We start from the raw sequence: 25,161 nt of genomic DNA, 5'->3' as shown, positions 1-25,161 counted from the left end.
GTCCTAAATCTTAAACTTGAAAATAGTTTTAAGACGAGAGGTTTTTCAACTTGAAATGTATTTCCTTTTTTTTTCAATCAGATTTATTACCGATTACAATGTGATGCTTGAGGCTTTGGCTATTCTGTTTTATACTGTCATATATTTATTCATTTATGCTCATTTATTTTTACTTTTTTATCATATGCCTTGCTGTTGTTGTATTTATGTATTCACTTAAAGCTTAAAAAAATATTTGTGTGTGGTGTGTGCAAAACATACATTAGAATGAGTATACAATGAAGTGTATAAATCAGAACCCTATGCACACATGAAAATTTTAATTCATAGTGATATTTTCCCCTTTATTCAATAAACTATATAAACCTGGTTAACAGACTCTGTGCCTTGGTCTGAAAGAATGATCTTTGTTGCCCCAAAGCTGTGGAATAAAGTAATGCAGAACAACTGCTTCATATTTAGTCAGAATAGCATAGTAATGGTCAATAAATGTACTCATTTACATTGTTGGTCCTTGTGTCTTTTCCCACTAAATTCATCCTCGCTGTTAACATAATCAGTTTATGTCTCACCGCAATGTTGAAAAGGAAAATACTTAGTAGCCTTTTTAACCATTTATCAACGTTCTCCCCATTCAAGGCCAGTAGAATCCAGCTGAAATGGCAGGTTTGCTTTTTTCTAATTCTAAAATTAAAACTGTCTGGCCTCTTTTTGTCCAGCAACCACTTTTCTTCTAAACTTTACATTGTTTTTTTGAGGAGATGTGGTCAAGCTGGCCATCTATTGAAATAGCTGTATTGTTAAAATCTAAACAAATGACCTGCAATGAGGTTCTAAAGGCCCAATTGAAGGAATACACCCATTTAAACTGAAATTAGAAAACAGGTCACTGTCAATGTGCTAGTTGCTTTAAGTCAGTAAAGTATAGTGTCTTGACAAGATCTGACTTTTTGTTTTCACACTTTACTATGAGAAAACGTGTCAGTGTAGAGAAGTTATCCCTTAAAATACTTTGCTTACCATCAACTTGGAAACTGGAGGAACATCTGCAAATGAAATATTTCTGCTCTTTTTTTAAGACAAATGGATAAACACCTTGAGTTTTGTAACTTAGATTTTCCTCATATAGGTTTGACATATGAGGAACTATATTCCACTGTTATCAGTAAGAAGATAAACAGATGAATCCAATAGAATATTAGTTCAAATGTACTGTTGCTCTATATGGAAACAGTAATATAATACCCTGAGTTTGGACGTCAGCACGGACAGATTACACTAATTTGCAATGGAAAAATTAAACTGCAAAAACTCGGACATAAGACAAAAATAAAGGAACAATTGCAAGATGAATAAAAAACAATAGAACATAAACGGGAGTGTGAGGATCATTTTACTATGCTGCAGTGTAGCAAGAGATTTGTCCCTTTTTGCTTTCCTTACATCCAGGTGTTTTTGGTGTATTTGCATGCGACAGTGTTGCCAAATCCACGTAATTTAGGCTACTTTGGGGAAATGTTTAATTAACTATTTGGTTGGGTTTATTACACGGATCTGGCAACCCGAGGGGAAACAGGAATTCCAGAGGGGAACCGAATCGACTGCCACACCGGCTATGCTTGGTAAAGAACAAAGCAGTTGCACAGTGCACCTGTGTTTGACATACCGTGAGCTCTAGTGTGAAGGCGCACGACTCACGGTCGCTTTCTCTCACACACGCAATTGTGTGTGTGTGTGTGTGTGAGAGAGAGAGAGAGAGAGAGAGAGAGAGAGAGAGAGCCTTATGCAGAATTGACGCGCAACATACGCGCTAAATGATATTCTTTTTGTATTTTCCTTGTTTTCCTGTAAAAATAGTTTCTTAGTAGTGGGCGGAACTAATGTGCAAACGGAATCTCACTGGCTGGTGCTCATCTGGTGTTCATCAAAGCACCACCATCAGTCCTTAATTCAGATGTCTATGCATTCATACATGGTTACCAAGTTTTAATTATAGTTACTAAAGTTCTATCATTAAACAATATGTGATAATCCAGATATCATATATTATAATGCTTGACTGACCGATGTTAAGAGTTTACAGGAATTTAAAAAGCTGTGCCATTTTAAAAACAAATAAAGTATATATATATATATATATATATATATATATATATATATGAGACATGTTATATTTATCTTAAAAAAACAAAACTTAATATTGTGGCAGTTTTTTATTGTGGTATTGAAATCTATATTTTTAAAGGAAATTCCAGTATCGTGACAACACTAGTCCAGTAGATCTGCCAGTTCATTGATATAGATGTTAAATAAGGTCTCACTCCTCGCTGTTGAGGAAAACACTCTGTCCTTTGCTGCCCAATTTTTACTGCACATTTATTTTGGTTATACATGTTTTTAATTAAGTCATATATTTTACCCCCTATGCCACTTTGAATGATTTTATAAAATAGTCCATTATGCCAGATAGAGTCAAAAGCCTTCTTAAAATCTATAAAGCATGCAAATATTTTCCCCTCTTTCTTCTGGTGTACATGTTCATTTATGAGCGTGTGTAGTGTGTGAATATGGTCAGTGGTTCGGTGTTTAGGGAGGAAGCCGATCTGAGATTTGCTGATGACATTGTGTTGCGTTAAGAAAGATGAAATCCGAGAGTTGACTATAGAGCAAAACACTTTTCCTAAATTACTGGTTACACAGATGCCTCTGTAGTTATTAGGATCGGTTTTGTCTCTACTTTTAAAGATACACAGCAAAATCTCTGGTGTAAAATTTTCAGGGACGGTGTAAAATTAACAGTGTTGACACTGTTTTAACACTACATGGTGATAAAATAACACAGCTGTTGTTATTTGTAAGACAGTGTCAGTGTGAAATTTAAGTGTATTTTCAAATTTCACCCAAAGTGTAGTAAAAGGCCACGCCTCCACTTAACGCTAGGCCACCAGTCTGTGTCCGCCATTTTCTTTCATTTGAAACCGAAGGCGAAGAAAAGGCAGGTAGATCAGATTCTCACACGATATAGCTAAATTAATAAATACATTTATTAGTAAATAGCTAAATAAATTTTTTATATTCACGGGGCCATGCACAATACAAAATATTGCGATACTATGCTGTATCGATCCCACCCCTAGCGGTCAAGAAAATAAAAAGTAACAAAATGCTATCATTCTACAATTCTCCACCATATTTACTGTGCTGTGCCCAAGTTCAGGCAACTCAAACGCTTGTGTATATGAGCTGAGATCAGATGTGAGATTTAATAGTAGCCACAGCTCACGTACATATTGATAAATTACAAGTTTTGCACTGAAACGACCATATGACCTGTTTTCTCTGGTACGTTCATTTTGTAAATGAGGCCCAATGTGTATTATAAATGTGCTTAATCCCAAATAATATTCTGATCACAATGTTAAAAAAATCTTTCAATACATTTGACTTTATATCCTACTATCTGAATACTTATTTTATTGCATTATATATATATTTTTGATGAGCTTGTGAGAACATCTAAGCTGTCCTTCAAAATTTTGGATGGTGATAAAAATAAATCGGGTAAGAAACTCATGACCTGCTGCCATGTTCATAAAATAATCATCTAGTTTGTATTCCCAAACATATTTTGTCACAATACATGATGATCGCATCTGTCTTTTTGGTGTTCATATTGTCTTGTGTCCTGTATGTGATTCTAAGATAATGTTCCACGAGCTGAGATCGATCTCTCTGAGCCCTCATGCCCGAGTCATCGTTTTCATCAGTAGAATCAGAAACTTCAGAGTCCACAGTGATTCCACAATCTTCAAAGGCATGCAAAAAGCGATTCTTAGAAGAACCTTCTTACTGCAATGCGTCAAAAGATGTCAGTTATTTTCCCTCTTATGTTTTGTCCATAAATGATATAAGTTTTGATACCTTATCATTTGTACATTTATTCATTTAGCTGATGCTTTTATCCAAAGCGACTTACAATAGCTATATATGTCAGAGGTCGCACGCATCTGGAGCAACGAGGGGTTAAGTGTCTTGCTCAGGGACACATTGGTGTCTCACAGTGGATTCGAACCCGGGTCTCTAATAATCTAATAATCAATCAATAATCTTACCAACATTAGTATATCAAAAAATGTTTTATTTGCGTTCATACTTTGTTTTTTTTATATTTATACAGCTAGTTCATGCAGCGCTGCACTCAAAACCAGGAGGCTCTGATATATTGAAGGAGTACGAACAAACAAGTAGCCTGTCTGACAAGACACGAAAGAAGCTGAACATCCTTGTGGCTGATATGGTAGAGAAGTATGAGTAAGTGACCAAAAAAATAATCTTTAGTTTATATATTGCACTGGTATTTGACCACAGTTACATTTGACATGTTGTGGTGTAGGAGGATTCCACCAGTCAGTGTCCGCTTAAGCTATGCTCTTGGAATCATAACCTTGTTCCCCAGTTTGAAGGATAAGTGCTCACCGACTGGTTATGTAAGTATACAGTACATTAAAACTGTACTCTCTTTATTTCAGCACATATCAAATGCATGAGTCAATCAAATTATCTGTAATTATCGGTAGCTGTAAGTATCATGAAGTATAAATTTATAGTTTGGGTAGTCCATTGTGTATAGTGGGTCATGCATAGAACTTATGTAAACAATATATTCTCCAAAATTGTGTGCATGCTATACTGCCTGATACTGATTCATTGACTTATTGATGCTTAACATTTGTTTTACAGGAACATTACTATGATCCACGCAGTGGCCAGGGTCACATTGCCTACAGATTGAAAACTGTTCAGCGCAACTCTGTAAATATCTTGAAGGGGGCATCCAAGGTGGTTTACCAAGATGGTCCAAAGACTTTACGCAAGACATCTTCAGCAACTGAGCAGCTGTCAGGTGACGAATGCACAGAAGCTATATCCATGATGAAGCATTCAACAGACGCACCAGTTATTAAGGATAAAAGGAGGACAACTCTCAAGTACAGGCAGAATTTGATACATGATTCAGACAAATCTTCACTCATCCTTGATTACTTTCCCCGATTTTTGGATACACCAGGCTTGGTAAGAAATATTAAAATGTTGATGTTAATTGTAAATGTAATTTTAATGTTCATTATTTACATGATTTATTTGTGTGATAGATTGACCAAGACTTTCCTGTGCTTTTTGGAGATGACATCTCAAGCAAATTTATTGCAAAATGGCCAATATTCTACAAGCAAAGAGTAATTGCTGACTGCAATAACCTGCACCCTGGTGCCATGGGCGTAGGCACAATAATCCCCCCACCCCCGGAATTATTTTGTTGTAAGATACCAGTGATTTAATGGTGATTTCCTTTTTTTATTTCAGACTGATGGCAATACAGAATAACACAATACAGAATTGAATCTACTTCATCTCATTATATTGTATCCTGTATACTGTAAAACAAAAATTTCATTAGCACATTACAATATGATTTTATTTGTTACTGATGTAATGTAAATACAAAATCTCACCCAAATTAAAGGCCATTTAGTTTGAATAAAATGCTAGTAGCAGGATTATAAAATGAATAGATGCGATTATGATCATTTTGATTAAATGACGAGCGTGCCATACATTTGAGATCATTTTACTGACTGCTGAATGCGCCTCTTTAAATGGTTTTCTGGTGCTCGTCGCAGTATTTTAAATCACAATTGCAATGTTTTCAACCTACATTAGAGCATTTAAAATAAAATGATCTAAAACATAACTGTGGCGTGTGTGAACGTAGTATACCAGTCCACTCTGCTGTTATGCCAAGGATGTTTTTGCTCATGTGAAGAGGGTGATCTTTTCAGTCTAGTTTAAATAAAAAATATTATAGTTTAACATTGATACATTGCGAATATAGAAACATTTGGATATTTGCAGAAAGAGATGTGAGCAATAACCTCCAGATACATCCAAACCCGCGCTCGCTAGTCCTCGTATGCAAGCACGCATGCACTGTCATGATCTAATGCACTGTAAATGCAGGATTTTTTTAAACAAATAGGCCGAGCGAAACGCAAAAATTTAAAATCGAACATTTTGCGGAACAGGATAAAAAAAAAAAGTACTGGTCATAATACTTGCATAAAATGTTTGATGTGAAAAAAATAAAAAGGTTCACTGACTGCACAGCCACAAGCGCCACAGTTAGATTTGGGATAATTTTATTTTTAATGCTATAGTGTCATTTGAAAACATTGCAATTGCGTTTTAAAATATAACAACGAGCACCACGAAACCATTTAAAGAGACTCATTCAGCGGTCTCCTCGACAAGAAACAGTCAACAAAGTAAAATGATCTCGAACGTATGGCGCGCTCTCTTCATTTTATCAAATGATCATAATCACATCTATTCATTTTACAGTCCTGCTACTAGCATTTTATTCAGACTAAAACCCTTTAATTCGGGTGAGAAAGCTGTTTTTCCAAGTGGCTTTTACACACAATAATAATACCGCTGCAGACGCATTTTGCAGCATTAAGGTTATTAATTGATCGTTAATTTAAACGATGATCGATCATGGAAATGGGCTGCAGAGTTTTTAAGAGCTGCCAACTTCTCCACTCCATTTACAGAGTGAAATTCTCTGACTACCTTTATCTCCCAGGGCAGTTGTTGAATCTTCCAAAGGTTTTGTCTTGGGTTCCCTCACATGCAGCAGCAGCACTCTCCACCGCACCAATAACACGGGGCTGCCCGCCGACGTGCCGGACTTTAAATCGGCGCTACTAAACACGGATATCGACCGAGGCGATATATATAAAAAAGACAATTATCGGCCCAGCATATCGGTCGACCTCTAGCTACTACATTTATATTGCTTTCCATGTTGAACTTTTCGTTGTTTCTATTTTAATTTACTTTTAAATCCCATTAAAGCCTAATTTGTAAATTGTGAATGAATGATGATGCCTTTATATACAGTCACCGTCACTCACAGCCACTCGCACGAGTTCTGATCATGAGCTGCACGGAGCACAACATTAAATCAGTTAACTGACCATTGACAGCCTTAATCAATTGCATCTCTTATCGACAATTAATCAATCATAGATTAATCGTTGACATCCCTAGTCCGGTGTTGTACAAAGTAATGTTTAAAATCTCTCATCATATTCTCTTAGGTGGGGACGAGTATCATTCAGAAGTTTTACATCATCCTGGACCAGAAGGCCATTCCCTGCATGACTCAGACAGCTGTTGCAGCCTTTGATGAACTCTTTAAGGCGCACTTTGTCTTTGCCGTGTCGTATGATGAGGCATTGTGCAACTTCTACACGTTCATTCAAACATGAGTGTATGGCAATGATGTGGGCACTGCCAAGGAAAGTCCAAGGGTCAAGGAAATCCGAGTGAGAATTGAAGACACTGTGGTTTGACTCCCCCCAGCGTCCTGCTCAAATGTTCTCATGCTTCCTTTGCATGTTACACCACAGAAGTTGTTAAAGTTTGTTTCAGCATCTGAAGTTTCATCATAGTTTGTACCCAGGGCGTTCACTACGGTTGAAATGTGGTGAACCTGGATGTTCATCTGTGTTTTATACATATTATGGGTTCAAGAAACATATCGTTGGAGTCCACAGAGACTGTGTAGCCTCAGGTACTGCTGATAATTTTGGCAGTAGTATCAATGTTCCTGTTTCTGATGCCCTAAGTGAGGATCCTCCAGTCACTTCAGACTCCTGTTGAAAATCAGCAAGTAACTGATATGTGTAGTGCTATTGTGGCTCAAGTACAAGCAGCTGGAGTCTCTGAAAGCACTGTTCAATGTTTAGTTGGTTCAATGGAAGAACTTGTTAGTGATGTTCATGCTCAAGCAAGAGACACTGTTCTAAAATGTCTTTCATCAGAGGTACCTGGGCAAACTCTAGACAAAGTTAAAGACTTTAAAGAATGAATGTCCCTTCTCAGATACTATGTTACAGGGTTCTGTCATCCAGGTTACTGGTGACAATTTAGCTTTACATGGATTGCTTGGTATGGTTGAGTCGTTCAGTGCAACCTACTGTTGTCGGTTTTGCTTAATTGACAAAACGAAGCTGCAGTCTGTCTTTAGTGAGGATGACCCAGATTTGATCATTCAAACAAAGGAGCTATATTCAGAACATTGCAAGGCTCTGGCACAAGATCCCACTCTTGCACCACTGTTTGGCCTTAAAGTTGTCTGGATTACGTAATCAGATTCCAAAACTCAAGTACTTGTAATTAGAGTAAACTACTTTTTAAAGTACTCGTAATCAGACTACAGTTACTTTTTTTATGGATTACATGATTACATATTATTTAAACAATGGTAATAAGTCATTCACAATTCATTGATTCTCCTAAATTTCTTTTTTTTTAACGTTTAAATTTTTCCTAATAAACCTGCCGCTTATATAAGTTTTTCCGGCGGAGAGGGGAAGGGGTGTCAGAATCACGCTCAGAATAAATCAGCAACAAGATAATGGACAATGGTGGGGAACGCAGCCTTTAATCACTGGATGTTCAGACATCATTTAATTTTTAAAGAAAGACTCGGGGAAAATGTCACTATTCAGTGTGAACTCTGCCTACCAAGGATTAATTTGCTGTCCATGGAATTCTTTGACCTATCAAAGTTATTGCTGGGAATTTCATGTCCTTTCATATATTTTTGTAATGTTGATTTTTCTTCATTGTAACTACCTTATGCACTTCAAGTGTTTTGAGATGGAATATTTGACCTGGAATTGGTCTCTATATATTAACCAGGGCTCGACATTAATGCTTGTCCGAGACAAGTGGATTTTGTGAAAGGGCAAGTGAAAGAGATTTGTACTTGCCCGAACGGACAAGTAACCTGATCAAACTTTTAATAACAAACAATAACTAGGGCATCACCGAAACTTTGAAGAGAATGATTCTGATTTTATTACTTTCAGTGTAAATGGTGACTAATAACAGATAATGTATTGACACAGTATCAAGGTCGCGTCAGTTGAGGCTCGTGCACTCTGTCTGACTCACGGAGAAATCCAAACTATAAGAACAGCACACACAAAGAAACAATGAATCAGCCGTTTGAATGAATCGGTTGAATCAATGATTCACTTATTAAGAAAGTGACTTGTCACCCCCTACTGGTGGTTTAATATCATATTTAAAAGTATCATTGCATTTTTCCAACACTTCATATTTTGTATGTCAAAAAAGTAAAACAATATTCTAATAACATAATTTATTCATTTGGACAGATGGAGTTTGTTGATAATGATTTCATTTGAATAATAATAACAACCATAATGTCTTATTATTCTAATTTAATGTAAGGATAACATGTAAGAATTCAAAATAAATGTAAACGTCTCCATTTAACTTTTAAAAGTTAGAAAGTTTAATATTTTTAAGTTAAAAAGCGTAACCGCAATCAATTTAAGGCAAATATCAAAAATATACTGATTAAAGTAATATCTGATAGAGCACTGATTAGACTGCTTCATATAGCCTATATATATATATATATATATATATATATATATATATATATATATATATATATATATATATATATATATATATATATATATATACACACACACACACATACATTTTGCAAAAAAGTACAAGATCAGGCTAACTGAATATATGTGATATCAAATAAGGGTTAGCACAAATGTAATCTAAATGTAATCCAAAAGTAATCAGATTAGATTACGTTACCAAAAATGTGTAATCTAAGAGATTATATTACTGATAAAAAATTTTTTCATGTAATCTGTAATCAGTAACTGATTACAATTCATAAGTAATCGACCCAGCTCTGTTGGCCACAATATCAAAAAGATACTATGTCTACTTTTGAAGCAGCATCTAAAATCGTCAACCTGTTGTCTTGACACACTTCCCACATCTTTTTTCAAAAGTGTGCTTGACTGCTTAGAAGCAGATCTTTTAGAAGTCGTGAACACCTCACTTCTTTCTGGGACATTTCCAAACTCCCTAAAAACTGCAGGTGTTAAGCCCCCCCCCCTAAAACGGAGCAATCTTATAGGCAAAATTATAGAAAAGGTAGTTTTAAATCAGCTGAACAAATACTTAAACTCAAATGGATACCTGGATAATTTTCAATCTGATTTCCGACTGCATCACAGCACAGAGACAGCACTCATTAAGATCTAGCAATACCAGCACCAATATTTTACCACTGTCGATCATAACACACTACTAGAGAGACTGAAAAACTGGGTCGGGCTTTCTGGGATGATACTGAAATGGTTCAGATCATACTTAGAAGGGAGAGGCTATTATGTGAGTCTAGGAGAGCATAAGTCTAAGTGGACGTCCATGACATGCAGAGTCCCACAAGGCTCAATTCTTGCACCGCTCTTGTTTAGCCTGTATTTGCTTCCACTAAGTCAAATAATGAGAAAGAACCAGATTGCCTACCACAGCTATGCTGATGATACCCAGATTTACCTAGCCTTATCTCCAAATGACTACAGCCCCATTGACTCCCTCTGCCAATGCACTGATGAAATTAATAGTTGGATGTGCCAGAACTTTCTTCAGTTAAATAAGGAAAAGACTGAAGTCATTACATTTGGAAACAAAGATGAAGTGTTCAAGGTGAATGCATACCTTGACTCTAGGGGTCAAACAACTAAAAATCAAGTCAGGAATCTTGGTGTGATCTGGAGACAGACCTTAGTTTCAGTAGTCATGTCAAAGCAGTAACTAAATCAGCATACTATCATTTAAAAACATTGCAAGAATTTGATGTTTTGTTTCCAGTCAAGACTTGGAGAAACTTGTTCATGCCTTTATCACCAGCAGGGTGGACTATTGTAATGGGCTCCTCACTGGCCTTCCGAAAAAGACCATTAGACAGCTCCAGCTCATCCAGAACGCTGCTGCCAGGATTCTGACTAGAACCAGAAAATCTGAGCATATCACACCAGTCCTCAGGTCCTTACACTGGCTACCAGTTACATTTAGGATTGATTTTAAAGTACTTTTACTCGTATATAAGTCACTAAATGACCTAGGACCGAAATATATTGCAGATATGTTCACTGAATATAAACCTAAAAGACCACTCAGATCATTAGGATCGGGTCAGTTAGAAATACCAAGGGTTCACACAAAACAAGGGGAGTCTGCCTTTAGTTACTATGCTGCCCGCAGCTGGAATCAGCTTCCAGAAGAGATCAGATGTGCTAAAACACTAGTCACATTTAAATCTAGACTCAAAACCCATCTGTTTAGCTGTGTATTTATTGAATGAGCACTGTGCAATGTCCGAACTGATTGCAATGTATTTTACTGTATTCACTGTATTTTATTTAGAATCATTTTATATTTGTAACTGTTTTAAATTCATTTTAAATAAGTCCATTTTTAAATCACTTCCAAAGTTTTAAAATTGCTTGTTTTTATTTTTGTATTATTTTTCTTCATGATTATTTTACTTTCTTTTATATTAAGCACTTTGAATTACCATTGTGTACGAAATGTGCTATATAAATAAACTTGCCTTGCTTTTTAATCATTATATAACATCATTAAAAATCATTTGTAGATTTTCAGGATGTGCATGATCATATGAAGTTTGAAAAGTATATGAATTAGAAGTTTAATGACATTTGTAAGCAATTTAAATTTATTTATTATCAGGTAATGTTTAATACATTTATTATTAAACATTAAAGGGAAAATCCACCCCAAAAATAAAATTGTCCTTAATCATTTACCCCTATGTCGTTCCAAACCCATAAAAACTTAATTTGTCTTCAGAACAAAATGTAAGATATTTTGGATGAAAACCAGGAGGCTTGTGACTGTCCCATTGACTGCCAAGTAAATTACTTGGCAGCGTACGCTCTTCTGTGTCAGTCGCATCACAAGGATTCGCAGTTTTCTTTCAACTCAAAGCCTACATACATATAGAAAATGGTTCCTTGTGGCGCAGCTAACACAAAAGAGCATAAGCGGTCTCATATTTTCCTAAATGGTGCTACGGTGATGTGGAGAGACGGAGGAGAGGAATTGTTGAATAAAGTTATGTTGAATATAGTTTTTTCTTCACATACAAAAATTATTCTCTTTGCTTCATAATGTTACGGCTAAATCACTGATGGCAGATGGAGTATTCTGACGATGCTTTTCATACTTTCCTGGACTTTGACACTTATTTACTTGGCAGTCTATGGGACAGTCTCAAGCAGAGGAGTCATGCCCATTCAGAGTGAGGGGGCACGTCCCCCCTCCGATTTTTGAGACAAGTGGATTTTGAATGCAGCCTCCAAAAAAAATAAACTTACGAGATTAAAGTCGTAAAATTTCAACTTTAATCTCGTAATATTACGGGAGAATAAAGTCAAAATGTTTAGAGAATAAAGTCGTCCTACGCCTACTACAAGAATAAATTCAAAATATTTTTGATAGATCTACTTTCAATGTTTTAAACAAAACATAAATTGTGTCTTACAATAATGTTTTTCATGCTCTTTAATGACCAGATCATTGTATTTATGTGAAACAGTTGATTAAATGTAACTTTTCTTTGTGAAAACTCCAAATAGGCTATGTGAAAATGTATTCTCATAAAAATTCGATTTTAGTAGGCATATTACGACTTCATTCTCAAAACATTATAACATTTCAAATTTGATGAGGAGTCTGACATGAAATTTAAGGTCCCACTTGAAATTAAAGGCCTCCTTATTAGAAATTCCAGATTTCAAGAAATTTTTAGACCTTAAAAATCTAAATTTAATTTAAGATGGTATTCAAGACTTTTAACATACACAGTTTCACCTAATCTCATGATAATCTTGAGTACCTATAGAGTAGTACTGCATCCTTCATAAGTCCAAAAAGTCCATTAGTTTTATCATATTTGTAAAAGAAAAATACAGCTTTCCGATTCTTTCCGGAAAAAACTGAGCTCCTTGGAGGCGTGCCGTGAGCGGTGCTATAATACTGATGTTCCGTGTTGTTTCTATATAACATATATTCACTTATGTACAGTTTTCCAACAAAATACAGAAATCTGATGCAGTTGTACTTACATGAATGGGGTCATCACATGGACGGCTCCATGTTTTAATAGCAAACATGGCCATGTGCGAGCGAGGGCTATAATCAGCCCAAATTAGTGATTTGAGCTCTTACCAATAGTGCGCAACTGCACGCACACACGTCTTTTTCCGCATCCTGGAGTAGATTGAAAGACTAAAGTTTAAAAGACGGAGGGGAGCATGGTATAAAATACCCATCCGGGCCTTAATATCCTCAGACTGAGAGTTTCTATAATCAAACAGCTCAACCTGATATTTATCTTTATTTCTTAACATATAACACACAAGCTGATCCACATCAACTCCACTGCGATTGGCTACTTTAAACCGCTTCAATTAGGCTTAGTCCAAAAGAGCACACATTTAGAAAATCTTAATAAATTAACATATGGTTCAGGTCTCATTGCTTTACAGAGAATGATCATTTCTATAAATTTGTTCACTAAAGTATTTGCTCTCGAGAGTTTCAGTACTCTCTCCAATGCCATCACAATAGGGATAACATCAAAATGAAAAAAAAGAAGAAAAAAAAACATTTAGGCCTATTTATTTAGCTATAACACTAGCCTATGATAATGTGACATTTATACAACAGTTCAATAAAGTTACTGTAACTTTTATAGATGGGCTACATAGTTTTTGCTCCGTCCAAACAGAACAAACAGCAGAACCAATGTTTCTCTGCGCAACACATGTTTGAGCCTCAAAATATCTCTCATTAAGATAGAGACTAAGTGCCACCCACTGGAGGTGTTAGTTTCATAGTTAAAAAGTAGACGGTTCATTTTTTTAAAATCATTTCATATTTCTAAATAAAAAAAATGTACATTAAAAACATTAATCTGTTAACATAATGTTAATGTTATAAATTAAATTATAATTTGCTGTGTAAATCCACATGGCATGTCTAAACAGCCTGTGTCAATCAAAAAATGATTTTATTGAAACGGACTTCCTTTTATTTGGTCATAATAGCCATACACCGTGTCTTTGCATTCTGACTGAATTTGTTGACTAAATATAAGAATCTGACATAAGAGGACAGATAGCTATGACAATGAATTTAAAAATACAGTTTTCTCTTTCTTTTGGTTTTGATCTTCTCTCAACCGAGTGAGCACATCCTGCATTATATTGTATTATAATGATGATGTAATATTAGCCCACCGCTATACTTTGACTAAAGGCATGTTGCATATTACTTGTTCGAGGAACCTTAAAGCATATTTAATTATTTGTGTCATTTGTGCTACTCCATCATTGATGTTTATAGGGTAAGTAGGGCCCAACATAAACTCAAGCCCCCAGCCCCCTAAGTCCTGCCCCTTAAATCCTGTATGTACATACAGGCCTAAATAACCAATAGACATTATAAAAATATATTATTTCTAAGAATTTAAGTTGATAAAAACATCTAAAACAAAGTATAAATGTATTATTTCAATTTGTATGATGAACATGTTTACATTTAGGTTATTTCAATAGATTTATTCAGTCAGTGAAGCCAAATAATGGGTGACAAATAGCATGCATATATAGACTATTCATTTTACAGGTTAAAAAATACAGTGTTGGGAAAACTCAGAATTAGCACCACCCACAGGACCCAAACGGAATATCAAGTGGTTTTTCTGATTTCCGTGCAAGAACGAAAAATCAAGTCATAATTTCGTTTTTTTTTTTTAGAAAAAAACGAAAAAAGGAGTTGTTTTCTCATTTTTTTCTTTCCATATGTGAAAGCAAAAACAAATGAACGAATGATACCTGGACCCACACGGCACCAAAACTGCTGTGTACTAAACACACATCAAACCGACAGCATCCCACAAAATTCCCCTGTCCAATCTTTAACAACAAAACCAATGTAATCCCTGTGAGACAAGCCCATGAGCAAATTATGTTACAGTCACTGCCAACAGCTCTTACCGTACAAACATTCACGCGTCCCGCCGGAAAATCTACTGAAATAACCTAAATTTAAACATGTTCAATTGTATGATAAAATGTGTCTTAAAGGGGTCATATGATGAGATTTCAATTTGTCCTTTCTCTCTGGAGTTGGAGTTAATAGTTGGTGATTTTAATATCCATGTCGATAATGAAAAAGATGCATTGGGATCAGCATTTATAGACATTCTGAACTCTATTGGTGTTAGACAACATGTTTCAGGACCTACTCATTGTCGAAATCATACTCTAGATTTAAGTGTTGAAATTATTCAGCCAAGTGATGATATCTCAGATCATTATTTAGTTCTGTGTAAACTTCATATAGCCAAAATTGTAAATTCTACTTCTTGTTACAAGTTATCTTCCTGATGTATCCGAATTCCTTAGCATATCCAAAACCTCAGAACAACTTGATGATGTAACAGAAACTATGGACTCTCTTTTCTAGCACTTTAAATACAGTTGCTCCTTTACGCTTAAGGAAGGTTAAGGAAAACAGTTTGACACCATGGTATAATGAGCATACTCGCACCCTAAAGAGAGCAGCCCGAAAAATGGAGCGCAGCTGGAGGAAAACAAAACTAGAGGTATTTCATATTGCTTGGCGGGAAAGTAGCATATCCTATAGAAAATCATTAAAAACTGCTAGATCTGATTACTTTTCTTCTCTTTTAGAAGAAAACAAACATAACCCCAGGTATTTATTCAATACAGTGGCTAAATTAACGAAAAATAAAGCCTCAACAAGTGTTGACATTTCCCAACATCACAGCAGTAATGACTTTATGAACTACTTTACTTCTAAAATCGATACTATTAGAGATAAAATTGCAACCATTCAGCCGTCAGCTACAGTATCACATCAGACAGTGCACTATAGACCCCCTGAGGAACAGTTCCACTCATTCTCTACTATAGGAGAGGAAGAATTGTATAAACTTGTTAAATCATCTAAACCAACAACATGTATGTTAGACCCTATACCATCTAAGCTCTTAAAAGAGGTGCTTCCAGAAATCATAGATCCTCTTCTGACTATTATTAATTCCTCATTGTCATTAGGATATGTCCCCAAAACCTTCAAACTGGCTGTTATTAAGCCTCTCATAAAAAAGCCACAACTTGACCCCAGAGAACTAGTTAATTATAGACCAATCTCGAATCTCCCTTTTCTGTCCAAGATACTAGAAAAGGTGGTATCCTCACAATTATATTCCTTCTTAGAGAAAAATGGTATATGTGAGGATTTCCAGTCAGGATTTAGACCGTATCATGGTACTGAGACTGCTCTCCTTCGAGTTACAAATGATCTGCTCTTATCATCTGATCGTGGGTGTATCTCTCTATTAGTTTTATTGGATCTTAGTGCTGCGTTTGACACAATTGACCACAACATTCTTTTGCATAGACTTGAACACTTTGTTGGCATCAGTGGAAGTTCATTAGCATGGTTTAAATCATACTTATATGACCGCCATCAGTTCGTAGCAGTGAATGAAGATGTATCATATCGATCACAAGTGCAGTATGGAGTACCTCAAGGCTCAGTTCTAGGGCCGCTACTCTTCACGCTTTATATGTTACCCTTGGGAGATATCATCAGGAAACATGGTGTTAGCTTTCACTGTTATGCTGATGATACTCAGCTCTATATTTCTTCGCGGCCCGGTGAAACACACCAATTTGAAAAACTAATGGAATGCATAGTCGATATAAAAAAATTGGATGACGAGTAATTTCTTACTGCTAAATTCAGAAAAAACAGAGGTGTTAATCATAGGGCCTAAAACTCTGCTTGTAATAACCTAGAACACTGTCTAAGACTTGATGGTTGCTCTGTCAATTCTTCGTCATCAGTTAGGAACCTAGGTGTGCTACTTGATCGCAATCTTTCCTTAGAAAGACACTTTGAGCATTTGTAAAACTGCATTTTTCCATCTCAAAAATATATCTAAATTACGGCCTATGCTCTCAATGTCAAATGCAGAAATGTTAATCCATGCATTTATGACCTCAAGGTTAGACTATTGTAATGCTTTATTGGGTGGTTGTTCTGCACGCTTGGTAAACAAACTACAGCTAGTCCAAAATGCAGCAGCAAGAGTTCTTACTAGAACCAGGAAGTATGACCATATTAGCCCGGTCCTGTCCACACTGCACTGGCTCCCTATCAAACATCGTATAGATTTTAAAATATTGCTTATTACTTATAAAGCCCTGAATGGTTTAGCACCTCAGTATTTGAATGAGCTCCTTTTACATTATACTCCTCTACGTCCGCTACGTTCTCAAAACTCAGGCAATTTGATAATACCTAGAATATCAAAATCAACTGCGGGCGGCAGATCCTTTTCCTATTTGGCGCCTAAACTCTGGAATAACCTACCTAACATTGTTCGGGAGGCAGACACACTCTTGCAGTTTAAATCTAGATTAAAGACCCATCTCTTTAACCTGGCATACACATAACATACTAATATGCTTTTAATATCCAAATCCGTTAAAGGATTTTTAGGCTGCATTAATTAGGTAAACCGGAACCGGAAACACTTCACATAACACCGTACTTGCTACATCATTAGAAGAATGGCATCTACGCTAATATTTGTCTGTTTCTATCTTGTTCCGAGGTCACCGTAGCCACCAGATCCAGTCTGTGTCCAGATCAGAGGGTCACTGCAGTCACCCGGATCCAGTACGTATCCAGACCAGATGGTGGATCAGCACCTAGAAAGGACCTCTACTGCCCTGAAAGACAGCGGAGACCAGGACAACTAGAGCCCAGATACAGATCCCCTGTAAAGACCTTGTATCAGAGGACCACCAGGACAAGACCACAGGAAACAGATGATTCTTCTGCACAATCTGACTTTGCTGCAGCCTGGAATTGAACTACTGGTTTCGTCTGGTCAGAGGAGAACTGACCCCAACTGAGCCTGGTTTCTCCCAAGGTTTTTTTCTCCATTCTGTCACCGATGGAGTTTCGGTTCCTTGCCGCTGTCGCCTCTGGCTTGCTTAGTTGGGGTCACTTCATCTACAGCGATATCATTGACTTGATTGCAAATAAAAACAGACACTATTTAAACTGAACAGAGATGACATCACTGAATTCAATGATGAACTGCCTTTAACTATCATTTTGCATTATTGAGACACTGTTTTCCAAATGAATGTTGTTCAGTGCTTTGACGCAATGTATTTTGTTTAAAGCACTATATAAATAAAGGTGATTGATTGATTGATTGGAGTGTTACAAGCCCTTGGTGCATAAAGAAGATCTGTAACATAGCAAAAAAACTAAAGTCTCAAATCCAAAGAGATATTCTTTAATCAAAGGTAAGGGCCAACCACATACCCCTAAAAGCGCTCGTTCTAATGCCCCCACATCTCTACAGCATAGAGGAGAAACAATAATGTACAGTATGTGGAAAATAATCTGTTTTTGAACCTTAAACCGCATAAAGACATTGCATTATACCAAATACACAAAATAATGTTCTTTTTAGCAACATCTTACGACCCCTTTAAACATCAGTCGAATTGTACACCAATGAAACTTGTGTCATATATAGTGCTCATAAAAACAGGTAGAGATGGTACAAGAATAGACCTGCCATATACGTACAAGTATACATGCAGTACAGTAATAAGTGTCAATTTAGAATTAAAAAAAGAAAAAGTTCAATTTGTCAAACATATTATGCAGCCCCTCACTAAATGTGGAAAGGTTGCCACTTTTCTTATTAGGATATAAATGAGGACATTTTACCTTAATTTAGCAGTTTTTGTTTGGCAGCAACTTCTGCCACTTATTGATCATTTATAAAAATAAAAATAAAATTAAAAAAAGATTCTTTAAAATTTATTTACATTACTGGTAATCGTCTGGCACCCTGTTCTGCCATGCATTTCACCAAGAGTGAATCCTGAAGAAAATCTAACTTACAGCTTTAAACAAATAACACTGGGAAAGCCCCTCCAACATCGTTAACTTTATTTGTAAAATAAGATTATTTGTGGATTTGTGAATGTACAGTGGTCTCTCCACCTTCAATACCACGACTGAGGAGCCCTTGAGCAAGACATTGAAGCCCCAACTGCTCCCCGGCACCACAGAATAAATGATGCACACTGCTCCGGGTGTGTGTGTGTGTGTGTGTGTGTGTGTGTGTGTGTGTGTGTGTGTGTGTGTCTCCACTTTGGATGGGTTAAAAGCAGAGCATGAATTCTGAGTATGGGTCACCATACTTGGCTGTATGTCACGACTTCAGAGACTGCTTTTACTTGTATAGAACACATCAAATCATCCCAAAATCATGCTAAGATGACTTATTACCAAACACCATTCCAAGTCATGTTATGTTTGTAACCCATGCATTAGACTATCATGTTCTGATCATTGTTTATGTCCTGTTGAAAAACTATTAAATAGTTTATAGGTTTATATTTGTGTCTGTTATGTGTGTGATTAATAATTCATGCCTAAAATAGTGAAATCAGTCAATTCTTAGTAAAAATGTATCATTGTTGTTATAGAAGTCAATTATACTCTGCAAGAGCGGGAAAGCTTGGGAGCATGTGACTAAGAAGACAATGTGTTGATTTATGTATGGGAGGAGAAACCCCAAGCTAAAACAATGTCTAATAGTTCAAGACACCATTAAACTTGTACAATGTAAATGTACAAAACTTCTTATTTAGATACAGTCCAGATGTTATGCTCTTGTGGTGTTTTCTCCTGTGGTACTGAAGTTAGAAAGTCCAGTGTGGTGAGAACATGGCATGACCATGAGGAGGAAGAGTGAAGATCTGCTGTGTGTTTCTGTGTTTGATTCAAGAACTCGTTTTCTCTCATGTGTGTAATAAAAACATTAAAAACAGACAGGGCTGTAACAAAACAAACAAACAAAAAAAGCAGGCCAGGTCTACACCGGACACAAGTGGAATGATCCAACAAAAGACAGCAGAACCCAGTGATGGATACACTGGACACGATCCCCATCAGTGAACTGAGGCTCGTTCTGTTCATGATGAAATGTTCTGACACTGTGTTCAGATGATTTGACACTATAGTGTGATGTCATCAAGTTTAGACACACTTTTAGCTGTGGGACACAGATGACAACTCTGGCGTCCGGTGTAGACACAGACAGTGACTGCTCTATTTACAAATAAGTTCTATAAGAAAAAACTAAACTAAACCAGCGGCATAACGAGATGGAAATATAAACTAGAAAATATATTTACATTTGCTCTGTCCTTCGTCCATGACACGGACTCACTGTGGATCTGCCAGTTTTAATCTGAACTGCTCTTAATGCCGAGTGGATGGTTAGATCATCTTGTCTTAATTATAAATCTTACTGGTAAAAGATAAAGAATGACAGCCTTTTGTATTGCATTGCATATCAGGGATGACAGATTGATTAAAAAAAAAACATTTTGATACTTTGCGGGGGAAAAAATGCTCCCATGAAATAGTGAAAGACCGCTGACAGTCTTACAAACATTTACAAACTGTATCCAGAATGATAAGAATGTCATGTTAGATTTTATGTTATGTAATGTTTTCAGTGTTTACAATGACAGCGCCTGCCATCTTGTCTTTTTGGCTTCTTGTTTGTGATTGAACTTTATCCTCAAGCGGGAATCCAGATCAAATCCCAGAAGATAAAATCAAAACTAAATAAAGTTAAAACCCGATTTGAACAATTTCTTTGTCAACTGAATATTGATTTTATGAACTGTAATGAACAAGTGAAATGAACTGTAGTTTACTACTGATGTACTGCAGTTTAATAGCATTTGACGATCACCATTTTTTATTGTGAAGCACAGCAACTCATCATAGTAAAACATGGAGAAATGATCCATCCTTCTAATATTTATTTTTTACTGTATATATGGGAAAAGAAAAATTATTTTCTGTATTCTTTCTTAACTGGTGAGATTGTCAACACTGCAAAAATATGTTCATCATCAGAACCAGTCTAACAAGTCTAACCAGGACCTTTTCAGGAAAACAAATGAAACCGGTTTGACTCTGTTTAGAGCTGGAGGGGTTTACAGAAAGCACCTTTATGTGTCTGATCATGTTTCAATATAACTTTAGATGAACGTCTCTAAACACATGCATGACCGTGTCACTCACAGATGTGTGAATTCATTATAAAGCATTGCTATGATTTAAAGCTACTTTTCCAATCCCATCACAGATCTGCATTTAAAAGTGAACAAGCCATATTCATGGACACTATTGTTGCACTGGGAGTTTTCTGTTGTGTTACACTCACAAGAAACTGAAGTGGATAAGTTAATGATGTAGAAATTTGAGTAGAAGTAGAAATTATGAGTTCATTATAGACACAGTATTATATCAACACTGTTGAGTGAAAGAATGAACTCTACAGTATGATTTCTCCATCCAGCTAGGTTCTTCTACAATTACCCCATCAATTTCGGTCAGAAATCTTGGTGTAATCTTTGATGACCAACTGACCTTCACAGACCACATTGCAAAGACTGCTCGATCTTGCAAGTTTGCATTGCACAACATCAGAAAGATCAGGCTCTTTCTAACGCAGCATGTTGCACAACCTCTGGTCCAGGCCCTGGTCATTCCTAGACTGGACTACTGCAATGCTCTTCTGGCTGGACTTCATCCAGCATAATCAAACCTCTACAAATGATTCAGAATTCAGCGCCATGACTGGTCTTCAACAAGCCCAAAAGAGCCCATGTTACGCCTCTCTTTAACTCTTTGCACTGGCTACCGGTTGCGACTCGCATCAAGTTCAGGACATTGATGCTTGCATATAAACCAGCCACAGACTCAGCTCCCCTCTACTTCCACTCACTATTACACATCTACATCCCTCCAGAAGTCTGAGATCTGCTAGTGTGACGCCTCGTGGCATCATCACAGAGAGGCTCAAAACCACTTTCCAGAACATTCTCTTCCCACCCTAATCTGGAATGCTGAAGCAACAGATGAAAACTCATCTCTTTCAACACTATTTGACTTCATCATAAATAAATAAAAAATACTTTGTCTTTCTCTTTATTTATTCCTTCCCATTCTAGCTTGTGCTTGTTTGAAACAAAGCCTGAAACTTGGCATTACAAGCAATTCCTGTGTCTGTTTGTCTCTTTAAGAAGAATCGCTTTATGTATGCCCCAATTGTAAGTCGCTTGGGATAAAAGCATCTGCAAAATGACTAAATGTAAATACATTTTGAGAATCTCAGACTCACTGATGAACAGTAAAATGAGAAACAGTGATTTCACGGCATGTGAAGAACAATATCAGAATCTGCAGCTTTCTGTGATTCAATGACAAATACGCACTTGATCATCTGTTTGATCGCCACATGAAGAGCTTTAAATAAAACCATCCAAACAGCTTCAGTGCAGCATTAAAGAAGAAGGAACTGAACAATGACACATCTTTAGAAAACACTTAAACAACGAAAGAAAGATGAAACCCTCACCTCAGATTATACGTGTAGATCTTTCAGCTTCCTCTGAAGTGTTGTGTTGAACAGCAGATCTGAAATCTCTTTCACTTCTAGAAGAAAGAGAGGAATGACAGTCAGTTATCTAAACCCTCATCTGACTTGTTATTCAGTCAGTTAAAATGAAAGCGTTGTTCTCAGGAAATACTTCTGAAGTAGTTTTACAAGTCTGTGCTTGACTATATGCTTTGAACGTCAGAGAATATGTAGTGTTGTGTAATGTTTGATGGGACTGATGGGCTTCCACATTAAATGTGGTTTTATTAACAAAGTTCGGGAGGAGCAGATCAGATAATCATCCAATTTGGCACAGGTTCATCTCGTTTAGCTAATCATCTTAACTAGCACACAAGCGTATATATATATTCAGTCTTCCTACCTTCTGTCCCACGACAGTTTTTCAGCATGGATGGTTTGTCAGCATTTAGGTCGTGCTGTTTGCCATCTTATCACAGACTTAATGTTCCTTCCGAAGAAGAGATCTATACCGGGGATTTTTCAGATCTGCCGCTTTTTTGCTGGACCCATGATCACTCCTACCCAGCCAAACACGGCCACTGAACAACAACAAGCATCATCGCATCAGCTGCTCTTCTCGCCAAGCCACTGGTTGTGGCCAAAAGATCGTGCAAATCCCCGAGCTCGCCTCACTCGACAACACTATTGTCCCACCAAGACCGGGCTCTCTTATGATGCTGGATCGCCCCAGCAGCAGGCATTCAACCAGCATTTTCCAGCCGTGGCGCAGTTCGATGCTGCCTCCACTAGCGGCGAAGAACGTGCGTTGTAGTGATGTGTCGTTCGTGAAAGAATCGTTCTTTTTGAACTAATCTTTTAGGCGAACGAATCGTTCTCCGTTTACTCTCATTAATGAAGAGTTTTCCAGAGTTGTCATCCACACTGAGCGAGTTTCATATGAGTCTGAAAGTGATCTAGAGCTCTCATTCGTGAACGAAATGACTGAACCTAGGGCTGGACGATCATGGCCTAAAATCAAAACCTCAATTAATTGAACATTTTACCTCGATTACGATTAATGAACGATTTTTTTCTCATAGTTCACTGACAATGTTTGTGTAACTATGATTGACTATTAAAAGGTGAGATATTTTGTGCCCGCAATCTTCACAGCTACTGTTTATATGTTCGTGCCACAATGCAGCTGTGGGAACTAGGGCTGTCAAAATGGCTGAAAAACTAAACTCGAATTTGCAATTATATATTATCCAAATTCGTAAATAAATATTTAAAATGCATAATTTTAGTTGGGGTGAAGAAAAGCTTTTGGCCTTTCTTATGAGGCCACAAGAGGGCGCATTGAGCAAAATATTACTAATGCACGTTTATTCAAAGCATAAGAAAATATGACTGTGAAAAAAATGCATAATATTTAAAATGTTTATAAACCAATTATAATTAAGTAGCTTAAAGGACTATAAATGAAACAGCACCATGTGTGCATGCATAGTTTAATGCAAAAGGGTGAAAGTCAATAACACAGAGTAAATTTTTCATTTAAACATGAGCTGCAGTAGGATGGAGAAAACCCACCATAAAGTCTCAAGAAATGTTTTTAAAAAAATGAACCCACTTTAATTTTACATGGCTTTCTAAACATGCGGCTCTTTTTTTTTTTTTTTTTTTTTTTTTGACAGCCCTATCGCAAACATTGTAGCTCAATACAATAATACACATACGATCATCTAATCGCTTGAATGTCCAAACCATAAAACAAATACAACTGACAAAGTTTAATGAAAAAGCATGGCCATCACTATGTGTTGAACCGGCGTTCACCTCCGAGTTTTGCTTTTATGCCACTGACTGGACGGGGTAGAGTCATGTGGCTACACACGCGCTAGTATGTTTTTAAGGGGAAAGTATTAACAGGATTAAAAAAAACGAAATATCCGACATAGGAAAATTACGTCGATTAGAGGTTCTGAATTTCGGTTTCGATTACTTTTCGATTAATCGTCCAGCCCTAACTGAACCGGTACACATGTCGAGTTGAATGAACGGATACACGTTGTAACACTAATGAGCTGATGGTATTTCAGCCATCTGTTCCATATTAATGAATCCTGACTCTAACACATTCTGCACTCAAAGACCAGAACGTGAGTAAACAAGGACCTTCGTTTTACAACATAATTCACCATTTGGGGCGCCGTGATGTCAGTAACATCCTGCCGTGGGTGACAGTTATTACACCTATTGTGACTGTCCAGGGATACCCGTGAGCAGCCTCAAAGGAGAAACGAAACCCCCCCCACATTCCTAAACACACACACAAACTTTTCTTAATAATAAGTCCTTAATAATATGTATTTAGAATATGTTTGTGCGTTGCATAAAATGGTTAATCCTTGTTATGCGAGGACTATAATTTGCTGACTTGTAAATTGGAAATGTTTCTCCTAATTTTAATGTTCTCAAATAGAGTCATGATTCTGTAACCCTACTCCTGACCAGGTCGTAAAACTTAATGACCTAACAAACAGGACAGGAAAGCTAACTCTTAGAAAAGAGAATAGTACCTTTTACTCAAATGTATTCTCAATGTATTAAGTATTGCTTTTTGGTGCATTAGATGTTTCCCCATATAAATTGGAGTATCT

At 36.6% G+C, this 25,161-nt stretch overlaps 1 protein-coding gene across 7 annotated transcripts in view; it reads right to left on the bottom strand.

The window, feature by feature from the left end:
- The window catches only part of LOC127991607 (NACHT, LRR and PYD domains-containing protein 12), a 143,947-nt gene extending 121,244 nt beyond the window's left edge, over positions 1 to 22,703 (bottom strand). For 6 of the 7 annotated variants that reach the window (XM_052591588.1, XM_052591593.1, XM_052591592.1 and 3 more), the window contains exon 1: positions 22,517 to 22,703. The gene's annotated coding sequence lies outside the window, so the exon portion shown is untranslated. Of the gene's footprint in view, positions 1 to 6,630; positions 7,901 to 22,516 lie in introns of those variants that run through there. The other variant, XM_052591589.1, reaches the window with a different exon arrangement.
- Positions 22,704 to 25,161: the final 2,458 nt, after the last annotated feature.

The sequence above is a fragment of the Carassius gibelio genome, chromosome A5 (genome assembly GCF_023724105.1).
Source record: "Carassius gibelio isolate Cgi1373 ecotype wild population from Czech Republic chromosome A5, carGib1.2-hapl.c, whole genome shotgun sequence".
Lineage (NCBI taxonomy): Eukaryota > Metazoa > Chordata > Actinopteri > Cypriniformes > Cyprinidae > Carassius > Carassius gibelio.
This window is presented reverse-complemented; position numbering and strand designations above follow the sequence as displayed.